At 40.3% G+C, this 12,624-nt stretch overlaps 2 long non-coding RNA genes across 10 annotated transcripts in view; both read right to left on the reverse strand.

Annotated features, from left to right (window-relative positions):
* The window catches only part of LOC147344294 (uncharacterized), a 41,035-nt gene extending 30,324 nt beyond the window's left edge, over window positions 1-10,711 (reverse strand). The window contains exon 1 of the long non-coding RNA XR_015155386.1: window positions 10,559-10,711. This is a non-coding gene — a long non-coding RNA (uncharacterized LOC147344294). The remainder of the gene's footprint in view (window positions 1-10,558) is intronic.
* The window catches only part of LOC147344293 (uncharacterized), a 416,497-nt gene extending 405,483 nt beyond the window's left edge, over window positions 1-11,014 (reverse strand). For 3 of the 9 annotated variants that reach the window (XR_015155380.1, XR_015155383.1, XR_015155381.1), the window contains exon 1: window positions 10,718-11,007. This is a non-coding gene — a long non-coding RNA (uncharacterized LOC147344293). Of the gene's footprint in view, window positions 1-10,717 lie in introns of all 9 variants that reach the window. The other 6 variants (XR_015155384.1, XR_015155378.1, XR_015155382.1 and 3 more) reach the window with 5 other exon arrangements.
* Between the last annotated feature and the right edge of the window lie 1,610 nt (window positions 11,015-12,624).

Here is a 12,624-nt window from a genome sequence, read left to right on the forward strand (position 1 = left end):
AAACTTATGTCTTGATGATTTGAGTAGTTCTAAAGAAGTGAATGTCACCTATATATTAAAAAAAAAAAATCAAAGAGAAAAATATGAGTTAGCTGAGTATGGCAAGGAAAGGGATTTCTTAGTAATGAACTAAATTAAAAGAGCTGTTTAATGATACTGAATATTTCTTATATTGCAGGGACTGTTCTTTGTATGTATTAACCCTTAGCTCTCAAAACTACTCTAGGAAGTTGCACTGTCACCAGTCTCCTTTTGCTCCAAGGTAGAGAGGGGTCATACTTCCAGTAGCAGAACTACTGGAATTCAACCTTGGGTAACCTGGCTTTAAAGCCCAAATGCTAATCACTGTATATATTGCCTCTACCTACCTCTGATGGGTAACCCTCTCCGCTTCATCTCCTTCACATTAAACGAAACAAAAAGCCTAATAATGAAAAAATAGGCTTTATAATGATAAGATTTTTGATAGAAGTCACAGACTCTAAGGGACTCTGAATGAATTGAGTTAGGAATAAAAAAAAAAAATTATACACACACACCTCCTGTGCCAAAGCCAATGCCAGTTATTTTGAGGTTTAAAATCATTTTCACTCTTGAAGCTTTCCCTTGCCTCCCATCTTCATAGCAGTGTTTGTAGTTCTGAGTTTTGACAAAAACCCAATGAGCCAAAATTATGTTGGAGCAGCTGTTCTCAAGGCATTTCCAGATTGACTCAATCCATGAGACACTGAATGTACCCTATACAAAAATGGTGTAAATGGAGGCTGTTTGTTGTTTAAAGTTAGTGACAATTTGTCAAAATGTACCACTGTGATACACGTGGATGACATTTTTCTAGCCTTTTAAATTTGTTTCCTTGAATTAAAATTCACTCAGAGGCCATCCCAAATACACATAGCAGCTAGTAAATTTTTTAATACAATATATTCAACACAAAAAAACAGTGAATATTTGTCATCATCATGATGTGAGCCAAAAGAGCGCTCATGCTCTGTTTTCCAGATCTTTACCAATGGCTGCATTTATTAAACCGCAGCCGTCTCCTTTGAAAATCTAGCATGGGCACTTTAACTATAGAGTTGAAAGGATTTTCTGGCCATTCTGTTAGTGGGTAAATGAAATCCTAGTTTTACTGATATCACAACAGTTTTTCAAATTATCATCTTAAATTATCTTAAATCTATGGGACTATTTTAGAATTATTTTAATGAATCCAATTAACTGTTTTTCATTATAATCCTTTTGTGAATTCCTTGTTCAATAATATTAGAAGTGCTATTAAATTCAAGTTTAGCCTACTCTTTGTACCAAACATTTCTTCCTTTATACCAGAATTTCTCAGAATTAAAAACTTCAGTATTGCATCTTGGTTTAGGTGTTCTGAGGGAGAGCCCAGACTGAAAGGCATATGAGCCTTCGGCTACTATATATGTGGGTAAAGGGCTGCAGGAAGATTCTTTACCAATTGAGCTACCAGGGAAGCCTGGAACCTGCCCTAGGACCACCCTGTCTCCGCATTTCTGGTCCATTTTGAATTATGTCTTGTGATCATATCAAAAGCATGTTAATACTCTATGTAGACCTACACTTTTCATTATGGTAGCCATAACCCCTGGATTTGAATAAAATGTGCTGGCCAAAGCTGAAGACCTACTTTACCCTAAATGAAAGGAGCTTCACTTTTTCCTGATGTACAGCATGACCCAACACATACATGTATATGTACGTGTATACACACTATGCATTCGACCCCTTTACTTCTTGCCTTCAAGGGATTAAGTAAACTTCTGAATGGAAGCAGACTATCATCTGCATTCTAAACTTCAATATAAGGAGTGTCAAATTAACAAAGAATATATAAGTTGACCCCTTGTCTAACTCAATGAAACTATGAGCCATGCTGTGTAGGGCCACCCAAGATGGACGGGTCATAGTGGAGAGTTATGACAAAACATGGTCCATGGAGAAGGGAACAAAAAATCACTTCAGTATTCTTGCCTTGAGAACCCCAAGAACAGCATGAAAAGGCAAAAAAATAGGACACTGAAAGATGAACTCCCCAGGTCCATAGGTGACCAATATGCTATGGGAGATTAGTTGAGAAATAACTCCAGAAAGAATGAAGAGATGGAGCCAAAGCAAAAATAACACCCAGTTGTGGATGTGACTGGTGATGGAAATAAGTCCAATGCTGTAATGAGTAATATTGCATAGGAATCTGGAATGTTAGGTCCATGAATCAAGGCAAACTGGAAGTGGTCAAACAGGAGATGGCAAGAGTGAACATCAACATTTTAGGAATCAGTGAACTAAAATGGACTGGAATGGGTGAATTTAACTTAGATGACCATTATATCTACTATTGTGGGCAAGAATCCCTTAGAGGAAATGGAGTAGCCATCATAATCAACAAAAGAGTCTGAAATGCAGTACTTGGATGCAATCTCAAAAATGACAAGAATGAGTTCTGTTCATTTCCAAGGCAAGCCATTCAAAACCACAGTAATTCAACTCTAGGCCCTGACCAGTAATGCTAAAGAAGCTGATGTTGAATGGTTCTATGAAGCCCCACAAGATCCTCTAGAATTAACACCCCAAAATATGTCCTTTTCATTATAGGGGACTGGAATGCAAAAGTAGGAAGTCAAGAGATACCTGGAGTAACAAGCAAATTTGGCCTTGGAGTAGGAAGCAGGCAAAAGGCTAAGAGAGTTTTGCCAAGAGAACACACTGGTCATAGCAAACACCCTCTTCCAACAACACAAGAGAAGACTACACATGGACATCACCAGATGGTCAATACAGAAATCAGACTGATTATATTCTTTGCAGCCAAAGATGGAGAAGCTCTATATAGTCATCAAAAACAAGACCCGGAGCTGATTGTGGCTCAGATCATGAGTTCTTTATTGCCAAATTCAGACTTAAATTGAAGAAAGTAGGGAAAACCACTAGACAATTCAGGTATGACCTAAATCAAATATCTTATGATTATACAGTGGAAGTGACAAATAGATTCACAAGACTAGATCTGATAGACAGAGTGCCTGATCAACTATGGACAGAGGTTCATTGTATAAGAGGCAGTGATCAAGACCATCCCCAAGAGAAAGAAATGAAAAAAGGCAAAATGGTTATCTGAGGAGGCCTTACAAATAGCTGAGAAAAGAAGAGAAGCTAAAAGCAAAGGAGAAAAGGAAAGTTATACCCATCTGAATGCAGAGTTCCAAAGAATAGCAAGGAGAGATAAGAAAGCCTTCCTCAGTGATAAATGCAAAGAAATAGAGGGAAATAATACAATGGGAAAGACTAGAGATCTCTTCAAGAAAATTAGAGATACCAAGGGAACATTTCATGCAAAGAAGGGCTCAATGAAGGACAGAAATGGTATGGACCTAACAGAAGCAGATGGTATTAAGAAGAGGTGGCAAGAATACACAGAACTATACAAAAAAGATCTTCATGACTCAAATAACCACGCTGGTGTGATCACTCACCTAGAGCCATACAGCCTAGAACATGAAGTCCACCGGGCCTTAGGAAGCATCACTATAACAAAGCTAGTGGAGGTGATGGAGTCCCGGTTGAGAGCTCCTTCAAATCCTAATAGATGATGCTGTGAAAGTGCTGCACTCAATATGCCAGGAAATTGGGGAAACTCAGCAGTGGCCACGGGACTGGAAAAGGTCAGTTTTCATCCCAATCCCAAAGAAAGGTGATGCCAAAAAATGTTCAAACTACCCCACAGTTGTACTCATCTCACGTGCTAGTAAAGTAATGCTTAAAATTCTCCAAGCCAGGCTTCAACAGTACGTGAACCACAAACTTCCAAATGTTCAAGCTGGTTTTAGAAAAGGCAGAGGAACCAGAGATCAGATTGGCAACATCCGTTGGATTATCAAAAAAGCAAAAGAGTTCCAGAAAAACATCTACTTTTGCTTTATTGACTATACCAAAGACTTTGACTATATGGATCACTATAAACTGTGGAAAATTATTCAAGAGATGGGAATACCAGACCAACTGACATGCCTCCTGAGAAGTCTGTATTCAGGACAAGAAACAGTTAGAACTGGACATGGAACTGGACTTGGAAAAGACTGTTTCCAAATTGGGAAAGGAGTACGTCAAGGCTGTATATTGTCACCCTGATTATTTAACTTATATGCAGAGTATATCATGCGAAATGTTGGGCTGGATGAAGCACAAGCTAAAATAAAGATTGCTGGGAGAAATATCAATAACCTCAGATATGCAGATGACACCACCCTTATGGCAGAAAGTGAAGAGGAACTGAAAAGCCTCTTGATGAATGTGAAAGAGGAGAGTGAAAAAGTTGGTTTAAAACTCAAAATTCAGAAAACTAAGATCTTGGCATCCAGTCCCATCACTTCATGGCAAATAGATAGGGAAGCAATGGAAACAATGAGAATTTATTTTTGGGGGCTCCCAAATCACTGCAGATGGTGAGTGCAGCCATGAAATTAAAACACGCTTGCTCCTTGGAAGAAAAGCTATGACCAAACTAGACAGCATATCAAAAAGCAGAGATATTACTTTGCCAACAACTGTCCATCTAGTCAAGGCTATGGTTTTTCCAGTAGTGATGTATAGCTATGAGAGTTGGACTATAAAGAAAGCCGAGTGCCAAAGAATTGATGCTTTTGAACTGTGGGGTTGCAGAAGACTCTTGAGAGTTTCTTGGACTGCAAGAAGATCCAACCAGTCCATCCTAGAGATCAGTCTGGGGTGTTCATTTGAAGGACTGATGTTGAAGCTGAAACTCCAATACCTTGGCCACCTGATGTGAAGAGCTGAATCATTTGAAAAGACTCTGACGCTGGGAAAGATTGAAGGCAGGAGGAGAAGGGGATGACAGAAGATAAGATCGTTGGATGGCATCACCAACTCAATGGACATGAGTTTGAGTAAACTCCGGGAGTTGGTGATGGACAGGGAGGCCTGGTGTGCTGTGGTTCATGGGGTTGCAGAGAGTCAGATACGACTGAGCTGAACTGAACTGCTGCTGGGAAAGATTGAAGGTGGGAGGAGAAGGGCTGACAGAGGATGAGATGGTTGTATGGCATCAATGACTCAATGGACATGAGTTTGAGTAAGCTCGGGGTTTTGGTGATGGACAGGGAAGCCTGGTGTGCTGCAGTCCATAGAGTTGCAAAGAGTCGGACATGACTGAGCAACTGAACTGAAAAATTATCCCAAACATGTTACTATGCTGATAAAAGGACTGGTTATTACTTCTCTAATGTGTGCCCTGAGATCAATGCTATACTATATTTTGTTTGTCCTTTCTTTTCCCTAGATTTCTAATATGTGGTGGTTTTGTGGTATTTTAAGATAAATCTTCAGGAAGCATATGCTTTTCATATGCATTCTCTGCTGACTTTATGTCCAAGAATACATAATCTCTTGACTCCTCAGTGAAGCCTTAGAAGTTTATTGTAAGTATAGTTGCTTTGTAATTATATTTTCAACAGTAATTATATCCAATCATCTGGATCAGCTTGCATCAAAAAATGGCACATATTTTTGTGACAATTTCTAATTTACACTCCTCATTCAGGTGAAAGCTATCTTCTGAAAGATTAATTAGGTCTCTAAGTGTGTGCTAAACTACATTTTACCTCAATTAAGCATGTGAGAAGCTCATGCTAAGATCTCTGGTTTCTGGTCAAAGTACAGTTCAATGAATTGGTTGAAATCACAGAACTGTAGGAAGTTTTATTATTCACTCTCTTGATTTTTACATACTCATTCTACTCTGGCCCTTTTGCTGAGAACTCCATACCCAGAACCTACTGCTTTGAAATGGTAAAACAATGAAGAGCTCGTTTGATTCCATTTCTGATATGGGATTTGAATAATATCAGTTACTGGTCCTACTGTGCTTATAGTTTTCAAATAGTTTTCCTCTATGTGTCTCCATTTTCAAATTGTACCTGAGAAGCTATTTAATGTTAATAAGATGCAAAAGGACTTTCTCCCCTCTGCTTTTAGTTCTCTGAAAATGCAGAATAGTATTCCCTGCACCAGTGTTGAAATGGTCCCAAGGCCTAGACTTTCAGATTTACTGCCCTTCTATCCTGCTGCTGCTGCTAAGTCGCTCAGTCGTGTCTGACTCTGTGCGACCCCTGAGACGGCAGCCCAGCAGGCTCCCCCGTCCCTGGGATTCTCCAGGTAAGAACACTGGAGTGGGTTGCCATTTCCTTCTCCAGTGCATGAAAGTGAAAAGTGAAAGGGAAGTCGATCAGTCGTGCCTGACTCTTAGCGACCCCATGGACTGCAGCCCACTAGACTTCTCCATCCATGGGATTTTCCAGGCAAGAGTACTGGAGTGGGGTGCCATTGCCTTCTCCCCCTTCTATCCTACTGACTCCTTAAGCACACCCTATGGTGTTCTTAGAGAGACTGGGAAAGCAGATGATCAGTTAACACATTTTTGAAAAGACATAAGTCAACTCAAAATGTCCTTAATATTAAGGAAAATCACTTCTAAGAAATTCCAGGTTAGAACAATTTCAAAATGGTTCATGCATCAGCTCAAGAATTTCAAGAACACATGTACCATTCTCCTTTTCCCCAGCCATTCTTCGCTTGCTGGTTTTGCCCTGAGAGTCAACATATGGCTTCCACAATTCTAGAGATAAGTTTCAGACATAAAAGTTTCCAGCAGAAAAGAGACCATTTCTTTCTTTTGTCTCTTATTACAAGTAGTTCAAGCTTTCCTAGAAGCATACCCAGAAGACTTTCCCTTGCCTGTCTTTAGTCAGAATTGTATCATACATCTATTCCCAAACCACTCAGAGGAAGAGAAGAGTGAGATTACTGGAACTGGCTTACTGAGACATATGGCCATGTTTAAGAGGGTGGATTACCCAAACAAAAGCACAGTTCTGTTAAAAATCTACTGCATAGGGAACTGGCCATGTCTGTATGTCTGCTACAGTCTGGGAGAGTAAAGTTGGGGACACAGTTTTTACTAAATAGCACAGAATTCATGTCTGATTGGGTTTCCCAGGCGGCTCAGTAGTAAAGAATCCGCCTGCAAATGCAGGAGATGCAGGTTCTACCCCTGGGTCAGGAAGATCCCTTGGAGAAAGAAATGGCAACCCACTCCAGCATTCTTGCCTGGGAAATCCCATGGACAGAGGAACTTGACAGGTTACAGTCCGTGGGGTTGCAAAGAGTTGGACACAGCCTAGTGACTGAACAACAACAACATGCTTGATTGCAAACTTCAATGGAAAACAAAAATAACACAAAATAACACCAGGTAGCCATGTAAACAATTCTACGATTTTACACACACACACACACACACACACACACACACACACACTATGTTCAAATTGGGGACAATTAAGAATCTGAATATTTCATATGACATTCACAGTTCCAAAATTTTCATTTAGAAGCACTTTGTGCAGGAACACTTTTGAGGGTGGATAGCTGGTACTTCAGAGCTTTGTACAGTTGGAAGAGGATTGACTGCTTTCCCATTGGCTAGTAGTAATCAAGAATCACTTTGTTTTTTCTTCTCTTTACATCAGAAATATCTGAAAAACATTAACCTGTAACATGTCAAAGGTATGACACTCCATTTTGAAAATGTTCTTTTCTGGAAAGGGTCACTAGTTCTCTGACAGCTGAAACAATGCTTTTTAGGAAAACCTCTGTCCCATAAAAATGCAAGGGAAAGGAGTCTAATTTCTATTTCCTCACCATTACCTGAATTACCTAGATACTTTTGAAACCAAAAGACATTTCCTTATCAGCAACTTAGAGGGCAGCTTTTAATAGTTTTCTGCAAATGAAGGGCACAATTAAAAACACAGCTACACGTGTTTTCAGGAATCTTGAAACCATAATGCACATGAGATCTTTATTCATCTGTTAGAACAAACTGGTTTCTGGTAATCTCCTAATGCCTGCCAGAGATAGGAATTAACTGATTTTTTCTGCAGTTTACATCACTATCCCTCACTTGCTTCCTGAAATTCTCTCATGTTTGATGGCACCAGAATTTCCTTACTTTTCCTCTATGATTCCCATGACAGCTTTCTCAGTGTCCTTCACTGTACCCTGTTCTTATTCCTACTCACAAGATATAGACATTCTTCAACCTTTTGTTCTCAAGGTCTGATTTTACTCCTTCCCTATCTCCTCATGAATCTCTTTTGTTGGTCTTGTAAGTGCCCCCAGGCTTCAGCATTCTTTTTTTTTTTTTTTCAAACAACTGCCAAATCAGTATCTCTAGCCCAGATTACCATATTTCTAACTACCTGTTGGGAACACTAACCTTCTTCTCATGCATTTTATTCCCTATTTTCATTTATCAGTTCAGTTCAGTCTCTCAGTTGTGTCTGACTCTTTGCAACCCCATGAATTGCAGCACACCAGGCCTCCCTGTCCATCACCAACTCCTGGAGTTCACTCAAACTCATGTCCATCGAGTTGGTGATGCTATCCAGCCATCTCATCCTCTGTCATCCTCTTCTCCTCCTGCCCCCAATCCCTCCCAGCATCAGAGTCTTTTCCAGTGAGTCAACTCTTAGCATGAGGTGGCCAAAGTATTGGAGTTTCCGATTTAGCATCAGTCCTTTCAAAGAACACCCAGGACTGATCTTTAGAAATAGCATCACCTTATTTCTAATCACTGGTGCCTGAAATCAGAGTTATCCCTGACTCTTCCCTCCTCCTTTAATTTCCATTCTAATTACTCACGGGCCAAGGTCTTAGGTTTGACCCTGGTGGACTTTTATGTCTGTCTTATAATTACTACTAAAACCACAATGAGAGCTTACTAATATGTCCATGCACAACTATAGTAACCTATAAACTAGAATTACTCTTTGTGGCAACTTCCTCCAAACAAAATATACTGATGATGTCCTGTAATCACTTATTCTCATATATAATTCTGATTTCATGCATGCTCTGCACAAGAAACTTCAATTGCTCCCTATTGCCTTTGTCCTGGCATATAAAGATTCCAATTTCAAGCCCTGATTTCATGTCCAGGCTTATCTCCCTACACCCACTTACCTGTTTCCTTTGGCATAGTCAACTATGATTAAACTTCTTATGTATCTACGATGGTGGTAGAATTCTAAAGCAGTCCCCCTACTTCCCAAATTCAATTTCTATCCTCTGCTTATTAAATCAAACACTCATCTAGGTTCTGCTGTGAAAAGACTTTGAAGATGAAATCGAAATTACTACTCAACTGATTTTAAAATAGGGAGATTACTCCTGATTATCTGGATGGGTACCATGTAATCACACCAGCCCTTAAAAGCAGAATGGGAAACCAGAAGGATCTGAGGGAGATAATGGAAGAGGAAGGAGGAGAAATTAGAAAGCAGGACACAGACTCCAGCCACAGATCCAACCACTGCTGTAGACAGAGGCCACATGGAAAGCATGAGAGGAATGCAAGCAGCCATGAAAATCAGATCAGTCTCCGTCTGACAGCCAGCAAGGAAGTGGGGGCCTCAGTCCTGTGACTCCAAGAAGTTGAATCTGGCCAACTTTGAATCTGTGCTCCTTTCAGCCTGAGTGAGCCTGAAAGGAGCACAGCTGTGCCAACACAGTATCTCGATGCTGGCTTGTGAGACTCTTAGCAGAGGAACTTCTGCCCTACACAACTTTGAGATGACAGATATCACTTCAAGTCACTAAATTTGCACTAATTTGTTATGGCAGCAATGAAACCGTGGGTAATCATCAGAGCCATTCAACTATAACTGGCTTAATACATAATAAGCTGTAACCTGTCTTCACTGATCAAGCTCTTTGTAACTGTTTCTACAATATTTGCATATCCTCCAAGCATAACATGGCCTAAAAAATAAGTTACGAGACCCTTTACCACCCCTGGAGATAGTATCTCTGACTTTAAGATGTTTGCCTGAGTTGTTCTACAGAAATCTGGAGTCAGTTGCTGTTCCATTTCAGCTCCAGGCAGTTAAACTGGTTGGGACCACTGACCCTCCAACTGGGAATGAGAGTGTCCAATTGGTGACCTTTTGACATCACAGGACCAAAAACTCCACCCCCAGAATGTGCTAACTCCACCCTTTTCTGAACACACAACCTTTGAAGAAGCATAGCTTAGTTGTACCTGCACAGGTCGCTAATTACCCAACATTCTTACTTCCAGTGACCTTTCCCCCTGCCGCTTCATCTCATGAAAATCCCGAAACTGTATCTTTATGGAGGCAGACTGAGATTTGTTCTCCTATCCTCTCTCTCGGCTGCCTTGTGGAGAAACCAATTCTCTGCTGCCAACCTCTAAGTCTTGGCACACACCTGTGCTTCAGTTTAGCACTCAGTTCATTTATGCAAGGGAACCTGGCTCGGTAACAGCAAAAGAAAATACCCTGCCGCATTTATACACCCCCTCCTGCTCCCAGCATTTTCCACCGTCTAAACAGGGATACTGTTTTGTGCCAGGATCTAGACTTAGCAACTAAACAACAGCAACAAACTTATCTTTACATAGTGATGCCATTGGCTAGAAAAACCCAGGGCCACTCACCTGGGCCCAGGCAAAAGAGGCTCCCACATTTTCCTTATTGGAGCCAGTGTTCTAGCTGACCAGGCGCGTGGTTCTTACTTTCATTGCAAGACATACTTCAGCAACAAAACCATCAGGGAACTTTGAAAAACAAAAGCACAAATGAGATTTATTACTCACCAGTCCTGGCGGGTACAGGGCATGCCTGGAACCACACAGCAAGGCCACAGGTAGAGAAAAGGAGTCCTCAGGCATGGGGCTCTGCCTTTATCAGGGTTCAGGGTAGGATTTCTAGGATGTCATAGCTTCATTCTTTCTTGGGAAGTAAAAGTGAGAAGGGAAAGACTAGCAAACAAAGGGTCAGATACTAAGTCAACCAGAGAGTTCTTAAGAGAGAAAAGAAAGGAGCTTCCTGGGTGGGACAGCCGGGCTCCTTCTATCTGGCAATGGGTAAATTGGAAACATTAGTCTTTGATGAGGAGGCCACAACAATCAAAGCTTAATATCAGGCACTTGGGTTACAATAAAAAAAAAAAAACAAAAAAAAACTACATATGCTGACATTAAGGATCCCTGCTCCATCCTGCCTCTCCACAATCTGCTCACAACCTAACTTTCCTTTAAGGATATCACTGTTACTTTCAGACAGTCTTTGTTAACCTGAAGCCTCTTATCTGCTCTGTGCCCCCTGTTCCCTTGAATATTTTATACTTCTCTCAAGACACTTCTTCTAGTTACTGGAATATACTTAAACACAAACCATTATTTCCTCAGGTTAAACTTTATTGATATATGAGGTCAACCTTAGTTTCTTGATTAGCTTTTGCTGTATAGCAAAAGATTTCAATATCTTAGTGGCTTGTAACAAGAAGTATTTATTCTCCGGCTCTTATCTTCAGGTTAAAACCAAACTGGTGTATCTAACTGGATCTCTGCTGGTGTGCTGTTCTTCAGGACAGTGGGAGTCAGCTGTGCTCAGATACACTCTAGATACTGGTGGGCTTAGATTTGGCTCCATGCCTGTTCCTTTTCAGGTCGGGGCAAAAGGGAAAACACTTAAGTGACCAGCGTTACCAAGAAGATCAAAAGACACAAGAGAAATCTTAAGATCACACGTCAAGCTCCTGCTCCCATTGCATCCATTAAAATTCCTTTGCCAAGTCACAAGACCAACATAAATGGTAGGCCAAAGAGTGCGTTTGATTTTTTCTGTCACATCATATGTAAAAACCTGAACAAACTTTTTGGCCAAACTAATACATCCACCCACTGTGTAGCATCATACCAGTATAAATGTATCAGTTTACTATAGGTGAGTGAAAAATTGAAAAACTTTCATTCAAGTGACCTAGGTATTCCTTCTGATAAACTTATCCTTCCCCCATCCAACAGAAGCAAAATGGTTAACATTGAGCCTTCTGTGGTCAGGAGAGAATTGATTTAATCTCTCTTCTTGACCATACTTTTTTCCTCTAGGATAGCTGTTCCTTTCCCAATTACTCAAAATACATATTCCCTTTATCACACACACATACACACACTTGACTGTGCTTCATTTTAGCTTTCAGTTCATTCATGATTTTTAAAAACCATCTCCAGTATATATATTTTACATCCCTAGAGAAGTCATGAATTCCTAAAAGATACCTCTGCTTCATTTACTTGTTCCAAGTCTCCCACATCTTGTCTAGCCAAGGGCTGAATAAAGTGGATACCAATAAGTACCCAATGACTGCTATTTCCCATTAAAAATGATGGCTCTTCTTCTCTGGCAATTTTCTGAATGTGTTTCCTGTATTGCTATACAGAAAACATCAATGGGGCTCATCTCATTACAAGTCTGAGTGTCAGCTTTAGCTGTATTTTATTTAAAGATGAATAATGATACATAAAAGCTTTCACAGAGCCTTGAGAAATTGATGGGTGACATTTCCTGTCAATCTGAGCTTGTTCTGTCAGGGTAACTGACACTGTTCTTGAAATTCCTGCTGATAGAAAGCATACCTCTGCTGCTAGGGAATTAAAGGAATCCTTCCTTTCTTGTAACAAGCTATTGGTGATAATCTAGTGCTACTATTTGTTTGGTT

This window comes from Bos grunniens, chromosome 26 (assembly GCF_055505025.1).
Source record: "Bos grunniens cultivar Pamir isolate PY7600 chromosome 26, Bosgru_T2T1.0, whole genome shotgun sequence".
In the NCBI taxonomy this organism is placed as follows: domain Eukaryota; kingdom Metazoa; phylum Chordata; class Mammalia; order Artiodactyla; family Bovidae; genus Bos; species Bos grunniens.